We start from the raw sequence: 13,365 nt of genomic DNA on the forward strand, positions 1-13,365 counted from the left end.
ATGTTAAGGAACCGATTGCCAAGCAGTGAGACGCAAACCAGATACAGATGACGGGAGGACGAACACGTAAATAACAAACGCGCACGAGACATTATTACTTAAGTTATAAAAGAAATTTTTGCTTAGACAGAAATTCATATGTTATTTTGGATAGTTTGTCCATGTGTAATGTTCTGTTTAACTGCTATTCGTCCTTATGTAATGTTACTGTGGCAACAACATTCACACAATCGGGTACCATTTGATGAAACAGTGTGAGGATCGTTTGTCACAAAGTCATCACTGATATCCAAGTTGTTTCTGTTATGACGAGCGTTTCAGAACAAGTGTTATTGATCATTGTCTTTTAAATACGTGCGCTCCATCGAAATAACATAAATGTTAACATTTAATAGCTGGTGCATCTCTTCTGAAGCAGAATCGCTATCAGCGTTTCTGACTCGATGCTGGTTTAAAGTTAAAAAAGAAGAAAGATCGTAAAAACGACAGATGCATCAGGCAAAACAATTGTATGTTCTTATTATCATTAAAATGTCTTAAACTTTCCACGTCCACGTACTGTGGTTATATCCGAAACATTGATTTATATTTATATATTATATTATGTTATGCTTTACGGTAGTTTATTGAGAAATATCTGTGAATTAAAATTGATATTTTACTTTTTCAAATAGTGAAAAATAACAATGGAAATTATCGATAATTTTCATTGTTTTACCAGAATCATTTTAAGATATCTTTGGTTTCCCCATTGTGATCCCCAATTAAATGCAATTTTACCAAGGGCAACTACTCAGCATCGTTGTTTAATAAAACATACGTATGAGCTTCCTTTTAAAATGCAACGGATAATTATATTGTAAAGAATTGCAAAAATACAAAAATAATTATATATAAGCATACAATAAAAAGAAAATGTGTTGTATATGTAGGAATATCGATTTTAATTCACTCGTGATCAGATAAAAAATGTTTTCCCTTATCAATCGTGAATTATAATAAATATTCCACCAAATACAACAAATATCCTACTTTAAATTTAGTGAATATAATTGCAATAACTCAATTAACTGCTCAGTTGTACACTTTATAGGCTAGTAAATGACTTATTCAGTTGTGTCATTTATCTATCGAAGATTTTGTATTTATCTAAAATGGAGATACAAATTCGAACATAACGCCACATGCATCTCAACATTCCAGGTCTACATTCGTGCTGTTAATGCCAGATTCGGAATGGGTACGGACCTGTACGGCCAGCCGGACGAAATCTAATCGACTTTCAGCGGCTACCTAATCAAGGCCATCGCCACCGAAACACCTGTCGGCGGCAAATAAATCACGCCGGTAGCAATCATATCTAGCTGATTATTGTAGACTGGATACAACAAAGCTTGACATCGTGTACAGTTGTTGTATTGACTTGAGGGACGAAATAAATTTAGTACGCCAGTACTTAAGAAAACTGATTTAGTTTTGTTTTGCCTCGTTTATATTGCTCTAGATTTTGGTGGCTACGCAATTATAAACGTCGGATGTTGTGTATTTCGAAGTGAGCGCATTACAATAACGGATGATTAGCCTGCATATGGCTACAATATAGTTGAGCATAGGTTTGTAAGATAAGAAAATTACATTGACAGTGCATAACGTCATAGTTGATACCGCTTAAAGGACATGCCGTTTTTAGATTGCCAGGTACCGGATTTATAAAATGTCATTGCTTTCTATTTTTAAAGAGCAATTACAAAGATTTCTTATTGGGTTCAATGTATTTCATGTGAGCGCCATGATCTTATTAATCTTTAAACAATGTATGGCAAGACGTTAAAACTGTTCATGGAAAGGACTGTGTCATTTGTTTTCACAGGTTTGTGTGCGTTTGTTTTACCGTTCTTGCGAGGACTTAACACTGAACACAAACCAACACTCCGAGGACTGTTTTCATTGACAGTACTTACACTCGAATCCTCAAAACGTTTTTTTTTTCCAGAAGTATCATCTAGATGATGACTTAGTTTGACATATACAATTTAGTAAAGGTCATCATATAGTCCGCATGTTACGAGTCTGTGCATCTAGCCACACACAGTTTACAGTTCTTTCACAAATTGTGTGTAGAAGTAACCAATCAAATGTCTACTCGAGAGCTGAAAATGATCAATCAGATTTGCTTTTAAACCGGTTCTAGTATAAAAACATCAAGTCCTCAGAATACCGGAATACCTTTAGTTGAGTAAAGATGTCCTCATAATATCAGGAAATGAAGACACGGCGTATGTGCGCATGTTGTTGACAGTTGCAGACTTGAACAAAGTGTCGTTTTGGTGTATTTTGATACTGTTGAAAATTATCATTGATCAATAAATGTAAGGTGATACCTTTATAAATACCATAAGAATCTGCCCTATGTCGTTTTAATAATGGTAATGAACAAAACAGTGTGGCAACTAAGCTCAGATTTAAGTTTTTACGCAAAAGTCGACAAGTTCCTTCATATTCAAAAAAACAAAACAAATAAAATTAGAATGATGACACAAATTATTTGATCTCAAAAAAGGTTTAGCATCTGATACATTACCCCGTTCAAAGGTAAACAGAAAACACAAAAGAAACTCCGTCCTGCTAAAATATACAGAAATTGAACAAAACCCCGAAAAGCAATCTGAAGTCGATCCCTGATTGCGTTTAAATACTATTGGCTACAAATTAACTCAAAGCATATGCCATCTTTGAAAGCTAGTTTTTCAAGAAAAAAATATAGTAAAGTTTGTTTGACTAAAGTTCAATTTCCCATAATGTTTAATTATTTCTCTTATGTCACCTTAATTATTTTTAGTCCTAATCATCACATTAATGTATTAATTCTCACGAACACATACTGTTTATGAAACTGATCTAACGCAAATGAAATTATATACATAATATATTACAAGTCAATCTGCAACAAATAATGCATACAGCGAGTGGTTGTCAGAAGCATCGATTTTTTTTACTTGTACACAACCTCCCCAACAGCAGGTATTACGTAAATCTAGAAATGAAGACAATGAACTTTTTTTGTAAATATATTCAGAACCAGACTCGGCAACAAGAATACAACTTTCACAGTGAGACATAAAAAAGCCGATGAAGAGCCTTAATTTAGTGATATTGTAAAAATAAAATAAATTTAATTAGTAAGATACATGTACTTTCTATACTCTGTTTGGAAACTATAGAAGAGTGAGAAGACCTTTATTTACGTGAACAAAACTTAAAAAACAGAAGTCGCCGATCGAGTGGTCATGATCGCGGCTCTATGGGTTTAGACCCAATACTTTGTTGTTCAACTTAATTATATAAACTAGCGTGTTGTTAAACTTATACACTAAAGCTATTGTTAAGGCTTGCGTCAATTGTAAATTTATATAACAAAAAAATCTTAATAAGAACGTTATGAAATGTTAAGTCCTGCGAATAGACAAAAATGCGACAGCATGTTGAAAAAAGTTCCTGTTTCATTTTACAAGCACAGCCAATCAGTTCAGCAAGGCATTTGCTAAACGAGTTCTTCTTTTTACCACCGCATGGGAAATGAGCCGCGCTCTGGGAAAATGGGGCTTAAAATGTCGTCCCATATTTGCCTCTGCACTCCGCTAAGGCTATTCAAAGACAACACTTTCCGCCTCTACTGGATTTTCGTTTAAAATAGACGTCTTTTTTACGAAAATTTCGGTAAATGCGGATAGTATCTTCCTTGATTAGCCTGTGCGGACTGCACTGGCTTATCTGGGACGATACCTTACGCACAAGCACCAAGCTCCGTTTTCACAGAGCGAAGCTTTAATGTATTAATCAAGCTCCGTTCATATGTTTGTCTTAATATTGATATTGATAAACTATAAATGTGCTTATTTATTTAATTATGCTGTTGTTGTTCTTCTTCCTCTAGAAATTCACGCATGTTTAAAGTACGGCATCGTCCACGATCTCTCAAGTAGCCAGCTTTCCTCTCATCCTAACGGAGCCACTTGTGAAGCAACGGGAACCAGACAATAAGCGGAAGCGTTTGTACTCAATAGCTGTAAAATAGCGGAACCATCTATGTGTAACATAGGCTTGAACTTTTCGTTTTCTTTATTGTTTGTTTATTATCTATTGCTTTCAGTACGTTCATGGTATGAACGGCCGTTTTTGCATTTTTAAGACGGTCATAGGCGTTATTGAAAAATTATCAAAACTGTGAAACAACTATTGTCAATTAATGTAGTAAAATTTCTGGTATTTGTCCTGTTATATCTTTAAACCTATTTTATTTCCAAATAATGACATTGTACAAATATATACATTGGTCCATACAAACATAATGGAAAATGGTTAGACCTGACGTTCTTCAACATTATCGGCGGTCTTTCCCTTGCAATAGTTTTAACATGTTGTAATGGTGACAGACTTACATAAAATATTACTCATGTCATTTACACAGTATACAATTGAGACAACATAAATCTCAATAATTATATTTGTTATATGATGACAACAGTACTACTAGTAATAACAGTAGTTACCAAGAATAGTAATACTAATAGTAATAATAATAATGAAACAAAAATAATAATAATGATTTTATAGAAAATATACAGATATCTTATACAATAAAGGATATTTATAATGATAGTAATAAGATATTAATAACTGTTATATAGTTAAAATAAAACAAGTTATCGGTTATATTTTCCCACACATAATTACATACCCTGAAATATTTTAGACGCGGTCTAGGACAACTTACTCCATGTGCGTAAAGTGTCGTCCTAGATTAGCCTGTGCAGTCCGCTAAGGGTAATCATGGACGACACTTTCCGTTTTTATGGTATTTTTCGTTTAAAGGAAGTCTCTTACTTGCAAAAATCCAGCTAAAGCGGAAAGTCTCGTCCCGAATTAGCCTGTGCGTCCTTTACAGACTTATCTGGGTCGATACCTTACGCACATGCATTTAACCCAGTTTTCATACAGCGAAGCTCATTTTTTACACCAAACTTTATTTTCTGCGTTAAGCAGGTGATGGTTAAATGTCTCCAGATTCCCCACTTCACACCCGTGTTTAGTATCCATGGCGACCATTACAGCTCCTCCGTGCCCGTGGTCGCAATTTTCCCCAAGTGTCTTAACAATTCGAACGGCATCAAGGTACGTTTTGTATGCCAATGATATTGTATGCGCAAATCATTTTAATGCAATTGTACGCCTTTTGTTACGATAATACATATCTTTAAACGTAAATTTAATTGTTTTTGGTTAACCCATCCATTATTTTGTTATTGTCCAATCATATTAAGTAATAAGATCAAATGAGCTCTTTTGTCCAGTCAAAATCGATATACAAATGATCATACAATCAAACGCGAGATACATCGGAGTCATCACTTAAAAGAGAAATCCACATACTGTAAAAACAATATCATTAATGGTTTATTAATTTTCGTTGACTTCATGGTCTGACAGATCCACGACTTTAAAAAAAACACATCGCTATATGACCGGCGCAAATTCCTCCTTTTTTCCAAAATCATGAACTCGCGAATTTTCTGACCGACGAAAATGTAATTTTTTGGAGAAAAAAAACGCGGAATTTAATCACGATTGATTCTTGCCATAAATACAAAACCTCCTGATTGTTAAATATATTCTCTGCTTATTCAACTTAAATTTCACATTTGGACCTCTCTGGGAAAACCGTCATATAGGGAATAACAAGTTACTGCCTGATCTTTTTAATATATCAGGCAAGTCTTAGAATAATATACCGGCGAGGCTTGCCGAGCCATTATTTTATTCGTGCCGAGTCTGCTATATTACAATAAGATCAGGCAGTAACCTGTTTTCTATTTATCATTCCTCTACGCCCCGGATTTTTAAGAAATAATGGAAAACAAACGCTAAAAAGCTGCAGTTTTAGCGGGAAAGAATATGACTTTTGTCGTATGACGCGTTAATAATGACGTCATGAGCACGCGCTCTTAATATATGTAAAAAAGTTTTTTGCTGTTTGTGTTGCATTTTGTGTTTAAAATATATTACATCTTGGTATCAAATTGTTTGTCTCGTTGAATCTGAATCGATTTTACTAAAAATGATTACTTTATAGTTGATTCCGAGTAATATGACCATCCTCCACACATGACTGATATAAGAACTTCCTGTTAACCATGATAAAAAAAGATATCAGGCAACGTTATATCAGGCAGATATCAATGCGGTGCTATGATAAAATGCATGTCCGCAGTCCGCACAGGTAAATCAGGGACGATACTTAATGAACATACATTAAGCCCCGTTTTCCTAGAATGAGGCTCATTTACATTTTCTCTGGCTGAAATCTTGTTTTCTTTTTTGCTCTTTTTGGGGGAAATCTTTTCCAAACAATGACATGCTTGACCATCAACAACGTTTTATCGTGTACATTACAGATTGCCATTCAACACTGTGAGAACTGAGAGAATGGATAACACAATAACGGACTCCACGACCTACTACACTATTCAATAAACTAAAGAACATTTCGTATGTGCAATTAAATTTTGTGTGTGACATTTGCTTCCTTACTTAGTATTTTATCTTAACAACAATGCAACAAACTTTGCACGTTCAAGCTCCTTTGATTTCTCATACAGCCTGCATTACAAGCCGTGTCGTTTATAAGTCATACGCAATATGGCAAACAACACAAATTAAACTTAAGCGTTGCAGTCCAGTGACATACTAACATGTAAAATGACCAGGGTTTCAGTCTTTATTTACGCCAAAAAAACACATTAATCATACGTAGCATTGCAGTCATGTTACCACTCACTCAACGATCAACGCACAGATAATCTTAATATTTCATTCAATAAAACGCCGTTCGGTGTCGTAAACACAGACATAATTCACCTCAAACTTGCATGCACACGTAGAGCAGCAACTACCACGGATTTTTCAAGAAAATCGAAACGTATTGCTTGCACATAACGCTCTTAAAATGTTATACTTATATAAGTGTTTTTCACCATAAATAAGGCAAACGCGCATTCTTACATAGTCGTCATTTGCTTTTTTTATAGAGCAATTAGATGACTTATTATACGCCATCTTTTTAGTTTACATATTTTTCGCACATATTATATTTCCTTTTAATTACAGATGATTTAAAGACAGCAGCAATTTCTCTTGGAACTACTTTCCATAATTACTTTCCTTTTGTTTAAAGTTTCATTTCATTATTTTACCTTCCTTAAGTTCGCAATTCTATTCGTCTGTTCAAACAGTTTATTTGCATGTTCTGTCTCTGCAGATTTATTACTGCGTACATGCATTAAGCCCTGTTTTGCAGATCACGACTCTGCGTATTTTTATTGTTCTATCGTCAATGTATTGTTTGTATCACTGCTGCAAAAAGGAAACTCTTTATCCAAGACAGACAACTCAAGTAAGCGCGAGACAGTGGCATGTTACATTTATAGCTTGATATTACATTTGTACTTCAATTTAAAAGAATCACTTATTTTACAGTTGAGCACACCAGTCGTATTAATCATAATTTATTATGTGCTGATATATATCATTATCAACGTTTTGAAATTTGAGATTACAATGCAAGATAACAATTATTCAATAATTCAATTATTACTTATGTTGCAATCGTGGATCACATTTTTTTCTTTATTTATAATGTATAATAGAACAATAACGCTTACTGTAACTGCACAAGATCGCATATATTCATGTTTGTGATTGCAATCTCGAGATAAACATAAAACCTAAAATTAGGGCCAAGGTTCAACATTCTTTATGTTCTACCGTCACTATAATATTCTATTGTTATTGATATTCCAACTTTAAAGGGACCTTTTCACAGATTTTGGTATATTCTCAAGTTTGCCTTTGAATGCTTACAATATGTTCCATATGTTTAATATGCTAAAATTTATAATGCAAACATTGGAACTAAGTAGATCCAGAAAAAAAACAAGAATAAAAAAAACAAAGAAAAAGTAATATTCAACTGGGCTCGAACGACTGACTCTTGGAGTAGAAGTCAATTACTTAGACCCCCGGTCATCCGTGCTCATACAGTGAGGGGTGTATTTTATATAAGCAATCATAGTAATGTCACAAATATAACGATAACATGATCTTTCAAATTAGTCAATCGTTTAGCGTTTGTAACGCTTTATAATGTTCAGATTTTAAAACGTCAAAAGATGCATATAATGGATATTTTAGAGAATGGTAAATGTTTAGTATTACTGTTTCCTCGCAAATATCATTACAAATTCGAAAATTTGCAAATCTGAAACATTGATTTTAAACTTGGTCAATTTAACAAAACGCGAAAATGTCCCTTAAATGCATGAGATTAAACTGCTTTGAACACAAGGACTGTTTCTAAGAAAACGGTGTATATGTAAGTTTTGACCTTACTCGACCTTTGTAAGTTTTAAAAATTAATAAAATATTTCGAACATGTGTGAAGGATTCCCCGCCAGTAGGCCAGAATGAATCAATGGAATTTTCATATTTTGAAAATACCAAAACTGCATGAACTAGAAAATTTGCAATCATCAAAATGTTTATCCATTTACAATAACAGATATTTTAACTAACTATTTTTGTAGTTCAGTGTAAACAAAATGCTCATACTGCATCCGCTGATTCTACAAGTACATGAACGCAGGATCGGTTTTGAAACAATGTCAATTGAGGGAAACTATTGTTTCTACAGTGAAAAGGCTAAGTGGTTAAAACAATTGTACACTCTATTTTTGGTAATCAACAATACTTTTTTGTGTGCCTCTTTGTTTTTGGCACATTGTCAGCATAGAAGTGTTTATAAGTTAAGCCTATATTCTCATATTAAACTATTGGTATTGCATTCTGTGTATATTTTATGTCATATAAGTTTTGTTGTTGCCTATCTTTTTTTCCCCAAAAAATTGCTGTGTGTTGTTTTCATAATTGACCTTTAAATATGTTTAAGCATTGGGTTTTACAAAAGCCGTTGCTCTAGCAGTGCAATAAGGATCTCTGTTTTAATGGCTCATGTACAATCTATCTCACACGGTATCATGGTTTGTGTTTGGTCAGCCGGTCTGCAAATTGCTATTTCATAGCTTTCGCATTTACTTATGCTTTTTAATACTAGACAAGAAATACCTTTACAAAAAAGATATTCATGCACGCATGGCAATTAAAGACTAGAAAATTCATGTGTTTCGTAAAAAACATTAAAGATACAATTTTGATTGATTTAATAAGAAGAATTCCATAAGATTGACTAACTTATTTAGAATGATCTTGACAACGCGATAGCTAATTGAGTCAAATAGCTATTTACGCGAAACAACTAAAAGAGGTCTTATAAAGAAAGCGCGTATACATATTCTAAATGCGTATGGATCATTCGCGTTAAGGGTTTATTTCATTTTCAAATAGTGTTTCTGTGTTTCATCTATTGATACATTATCAAAAGTATCTAATTATGAGAAATAAGTCACGCAAAACATTGTTATTGATGTGTATGTGATGCAGTTAAGAACTGCGTGGATGATACAAAACATCTATGATCTTTGATCTCATTGATAAAACTGACTTTCTTTCAACATCAACGCCCTTTATTGACGATGCTGCAAAGCAGCTCGTCTAAGTTATCATACCATGGAAAAATTCTTCACAATGGCGACCTATGTAAAAGACCGAGCCAGTCCGATTGAGATAGCTCGATTTTTCTAATTGGCATACCTCGCTCATTATCATTGATAAAGGTATAGGAAGCTCAGCTATAAATAGGACAGCATATTCTGGGAAAAAGTTTTCATAATAGTTCGAAAACGTTAATTTTAAATCAGTTATATTCAATCCATTATATGTTTATAGATCAATGAAACAACTATGCATTTTCTGTATTGCATTTGACATTTGTTGTGATTCAGTTAATAAATTGCGAATTAAAACGTGTATAATAAACTTTCAACGCGATAATGAGTGTAAAGAAAACGAATTATTTCGAACCTGCCATTTGTAAACGTTGTAGCGACTATAGTATATAAACAACATAATAGCCGTAAGACATCTGTGAAACTCGCTCTTATGCGTGCTTTCTCATTTTGCATATTTAATAAACTTTTCAAACATAAATTACAGAGCCACATCAGTGCACATACTATGTTTGATAATTCATTCGTTTGTTGGATATTGTTTGCTGTTTTAAACACATATTAGGTCATATCGCGAAGATTTAGTTAACCTTACCATGTGTTCATGTGCGAACTCACGTATTCAAGTGCTCTTACGACTATGTGCTCATACCTACATTCGGGAATCATCATGAAATTATTGCCGTACTTAACGAACAAACATGCCTAAGCTTATTGAATTAGAGAAAAAAATAATAATCAAAAAATAAAAATTATATGTTCATGCACATGGGCATGTGAAATCACGTCCGTACACATAGCATCATTAATTTAGGAAAGGGAGCAACGAAATATAAAGTTTGGTATGATATACATGTGAAATTAAAGAGCATGGTGTAATTAAAGAGCATATCCAGTTTTGAATTTATTTGCTGAAACGTAATGTTATAACCCATAAACGTTTTACTGTAACAGAACGTTTTTTTAAGATAAGTGGTACAGACAATACACGTCGAATATCCTTTTAAAGATATTTCTTGTTATATTTGATCGAGAATGGAATCCGCCTCCCAGTTTCGCTGAATGGATCAAGTCCCCCACGGGTACTACTTCCCCGTACCCCCAATGTTTTTTTCGTACCCTACATTTTTCGTACCCAATTTCTTTCGTACCCAATTATTTTTCGTACCCAAATTTTTCCTCGTGCCCAATAATTTTTTTTGTACCCATTTTTTTTCCTACCCAAATTTTTTTCGTAACCAAATCTTTTTTCGTACCCAATTTTCTTTTGGCATAATTTGTGTACCCAACATTTTCGTACCCATTTTTTTTCCTACCCAAAATTTTCGTACCCACATACACAATTGTGGTGATGTAGATAAACTTAAATAGATGCTTTTATATCAATTCTCTACAAAAGCATCGTCACACTAGTACTGTCAGTACTTTGATTCATTAAGTTCTCCCACGTTTACAAACGTGAAATAATGTATCGATTGAACTATATTCCGATTAGATATAGATAGAAATGTATCTATAATGTGGACCATTTGGTCATACATTTATTATTCAGCCAATATCTACAATACAATAAGAGAGCAATTTAGTGCTAGTTTGATCAGAAATAGTGGTTATGTGTTAAGATTTAATAAGCCTCATACATCAGTCTTTACGTCAATCAACAGAAAATTTCCTAATTGATATCCATACAGTCATATGGTCCTTATTGATATCCATACAGTCATATGGGCAGTATTTCCTTATTGATATCCATACAGTCCTATGGGCAGTATTTCCTTATTGATATCCATACAGTCATATGGGCAGTATTTCCTTATTGATATCCATACAGTCATATGGGCAGTATTTCCTTATTGATATCCATACAGTCATATGGGCAGTATTTCCTTATTGATATCCATACAGTCATATGGCAGTATTTCCTTATTGATATCCAAACAGTCATATGGGCAGTATTTCCTTATTGATATCCAAACAGTCATATGGGCAGTATTTCCTTATTGATATCCATACAGTCATATGGGCAGTATTTCCTTATTGATATCCATACAGTCATATGGACAGTGCTCTGGGAACAGGCGGTATGCTGCATGTGGGTAAAGTGTCGTCCCAGATTAGCATGTGCAGTCTGCACAGACTTATCATTGACGACACTTTCCGCCTTTCCGCCTAAACTGGATATTTGCTAAGAAGAGACTATTTTCAAACGAAAAATACAATAAAAGCGGATAGTGTCGTCCGTGATTATCCTGTGCGCACATACGCAAAACAAAAAAAAACTTTTCACAGAGCATGGTCCCATTATTAATTCCAAGCTTCAGCGAAGGCCTATTAAAATAGGATCATGCAAAATATAAGACTATTGCATATATACTCTTTTTATCACACAGCAATTTGTCACATCGAACCTTCATACTTAAATAAACAAGAAAAATGTTCGCTGAATTCTTCACGTGGACCTTTATGCCATAGACACTAATTTGGTATATAAACGTGTGGCTTTGTATTATATACTTTGTAATTTAGAACTACAAAAATGAATATAAATGAGGTCATAATTTGCTATCAGGACCAATATCACATATGATTGACATGGTTATGTTTCTATGCCCCCCCCCCCCCCTTCGAAGAAGAGGGGTGTATTGTTTTGCTGGATGTCGGTCGTTCGCTCGGTCTGTTGGACCAGTTCGTTTCCGAACAATAACTCGTCATCGAATTGACCGATTGGCTTAATACTTCACATGTGGATTGGCCTTTGACAGTAGATGACCGCGGAACTCTTGTTTTAGTTGAATACAATTGCACATCCACTCGTGATTCTCCTGTAGACTCAACTATGTAGGTTGTGGATTGCCGACCGACATTCTTCATTAGCATGAAGTCCGTCCGTCTTCAATATTTCGCCACTGAACCATGGGCATATAGGGAAGGTTGGGCCACCGAAGCAACGGTGTGAATGTCGATAGCTCTACTTCTTCCAAGTTGCCTCCTCTCGCTTCAACCACATCCAGTTGGACGACCGCTCTGCCGTTCGGCTTAGTTTCCGGACAGTCCACCGCCTATTCCTGCCAGTAGACCCGACTGCTGACATTAGTCGGGACACGGATTGTGGGCATAAGCCTCTAGCGCATACTTTTATGTTGAACAACTAAGTACGCAAGCCTTTTTGGATGCACGCTTCTAGCAGTTCTGTGTTCCTAGTCTTTTTCCTCTCGTAGGCCTATTCGTATCTGGTTTCCAAAGGTACGGTTAACTCGATCAGGATGAGACGTTTTTCCGCCTCTGACCACATCACGATGTCGGGCCTGAGGTTTGTCTGTACGATACTTGGGAAGACCAGCTTCTTGTCAAGGTCAACCGTCATGCTCAACCAGGTTGCGCCGTTGAGGATTCAGGTTTTCTGTGTCGGCTGTATATGTGCAGTTTAACCCCGCTTCACGAAATTGAAAATATGTTGTCGCGGGGTACCACAGACACCTCTTTGGGGACGCTGTCGTGACGTATTATGTACCTCTCCTGTGACAGAGCTGTTGGGCAGCAAGAAAGAACATGTTCTAGACTGCCGGCGGAACGATAAAAAAGTTTGCATTTCGGATCTTTTATGAGTCTCCAAGGGCAGAGGTTTACGAGAGATTGTAGGAGGTCATGGACTGACCTAAGGAGGAAGGACTGTTTGATGGATTCATAC

At 35.0% G+C, this 13,365-nt stretch overlaps 1 protein-coding gene and 1 long non-coding RNA gene across 8 annotated transcripts in view; one reads left to right on the forward strand and one right to left on the reverse strand.

Annotated features, from left to right (window-relative positions):
- Positions 1-6,579, forward strand: part of LOC127857576 (uncharacterized) — a 74,722-nt gene extending 68,143 nt beyond the window's left edge. The window contains exons 1-5 of one of the 5 annotated variants that reach the window (XR_008038504.1): positions 52-66; positions 1,204-1,698; positions 3,935-4,090; positions 5,065-5,172; positions 6,453-6,579. This is a non-coding gene — a long non-coding RNA (uncharacterized LOC127857576). Of the gene's footprint in view, positions 1-51; positions 67-1,203; positions 1,699-3,934; positions 4,091-5,040; positions 5,173-6,452 lie in introns of those variants that run through there. The other 4 variants (XR_008038505.1, XR_008038503.1, XR_008038502.1 and 1 more) reach the window with 4 other exon arrangements.
- The window catches only part of LOC127857575 (uncharacterized), a 193,690-nt gene that overhangs the window by 131,538 nt on the left and 48,787 nt on the right, over positions 1-13,365 (reverse strand). The gene's annotated exons all lie outside the window — the stretch shown is intronic.

Source organism: Dreissena polymorpha, chromosome 14 (genome assembly GCF_020536995.1).
Source record: "Dreissena polymorpha isolate Duluth1 chromosome 14, UMN_Dpol_1.0, whole genome shotgun sequence".
NCBI lineage: Eukaryota > Metazoa > Mollusca > Bivalvia > Myida > Dreissenidae > Dreissena > Dreissena polymorpha.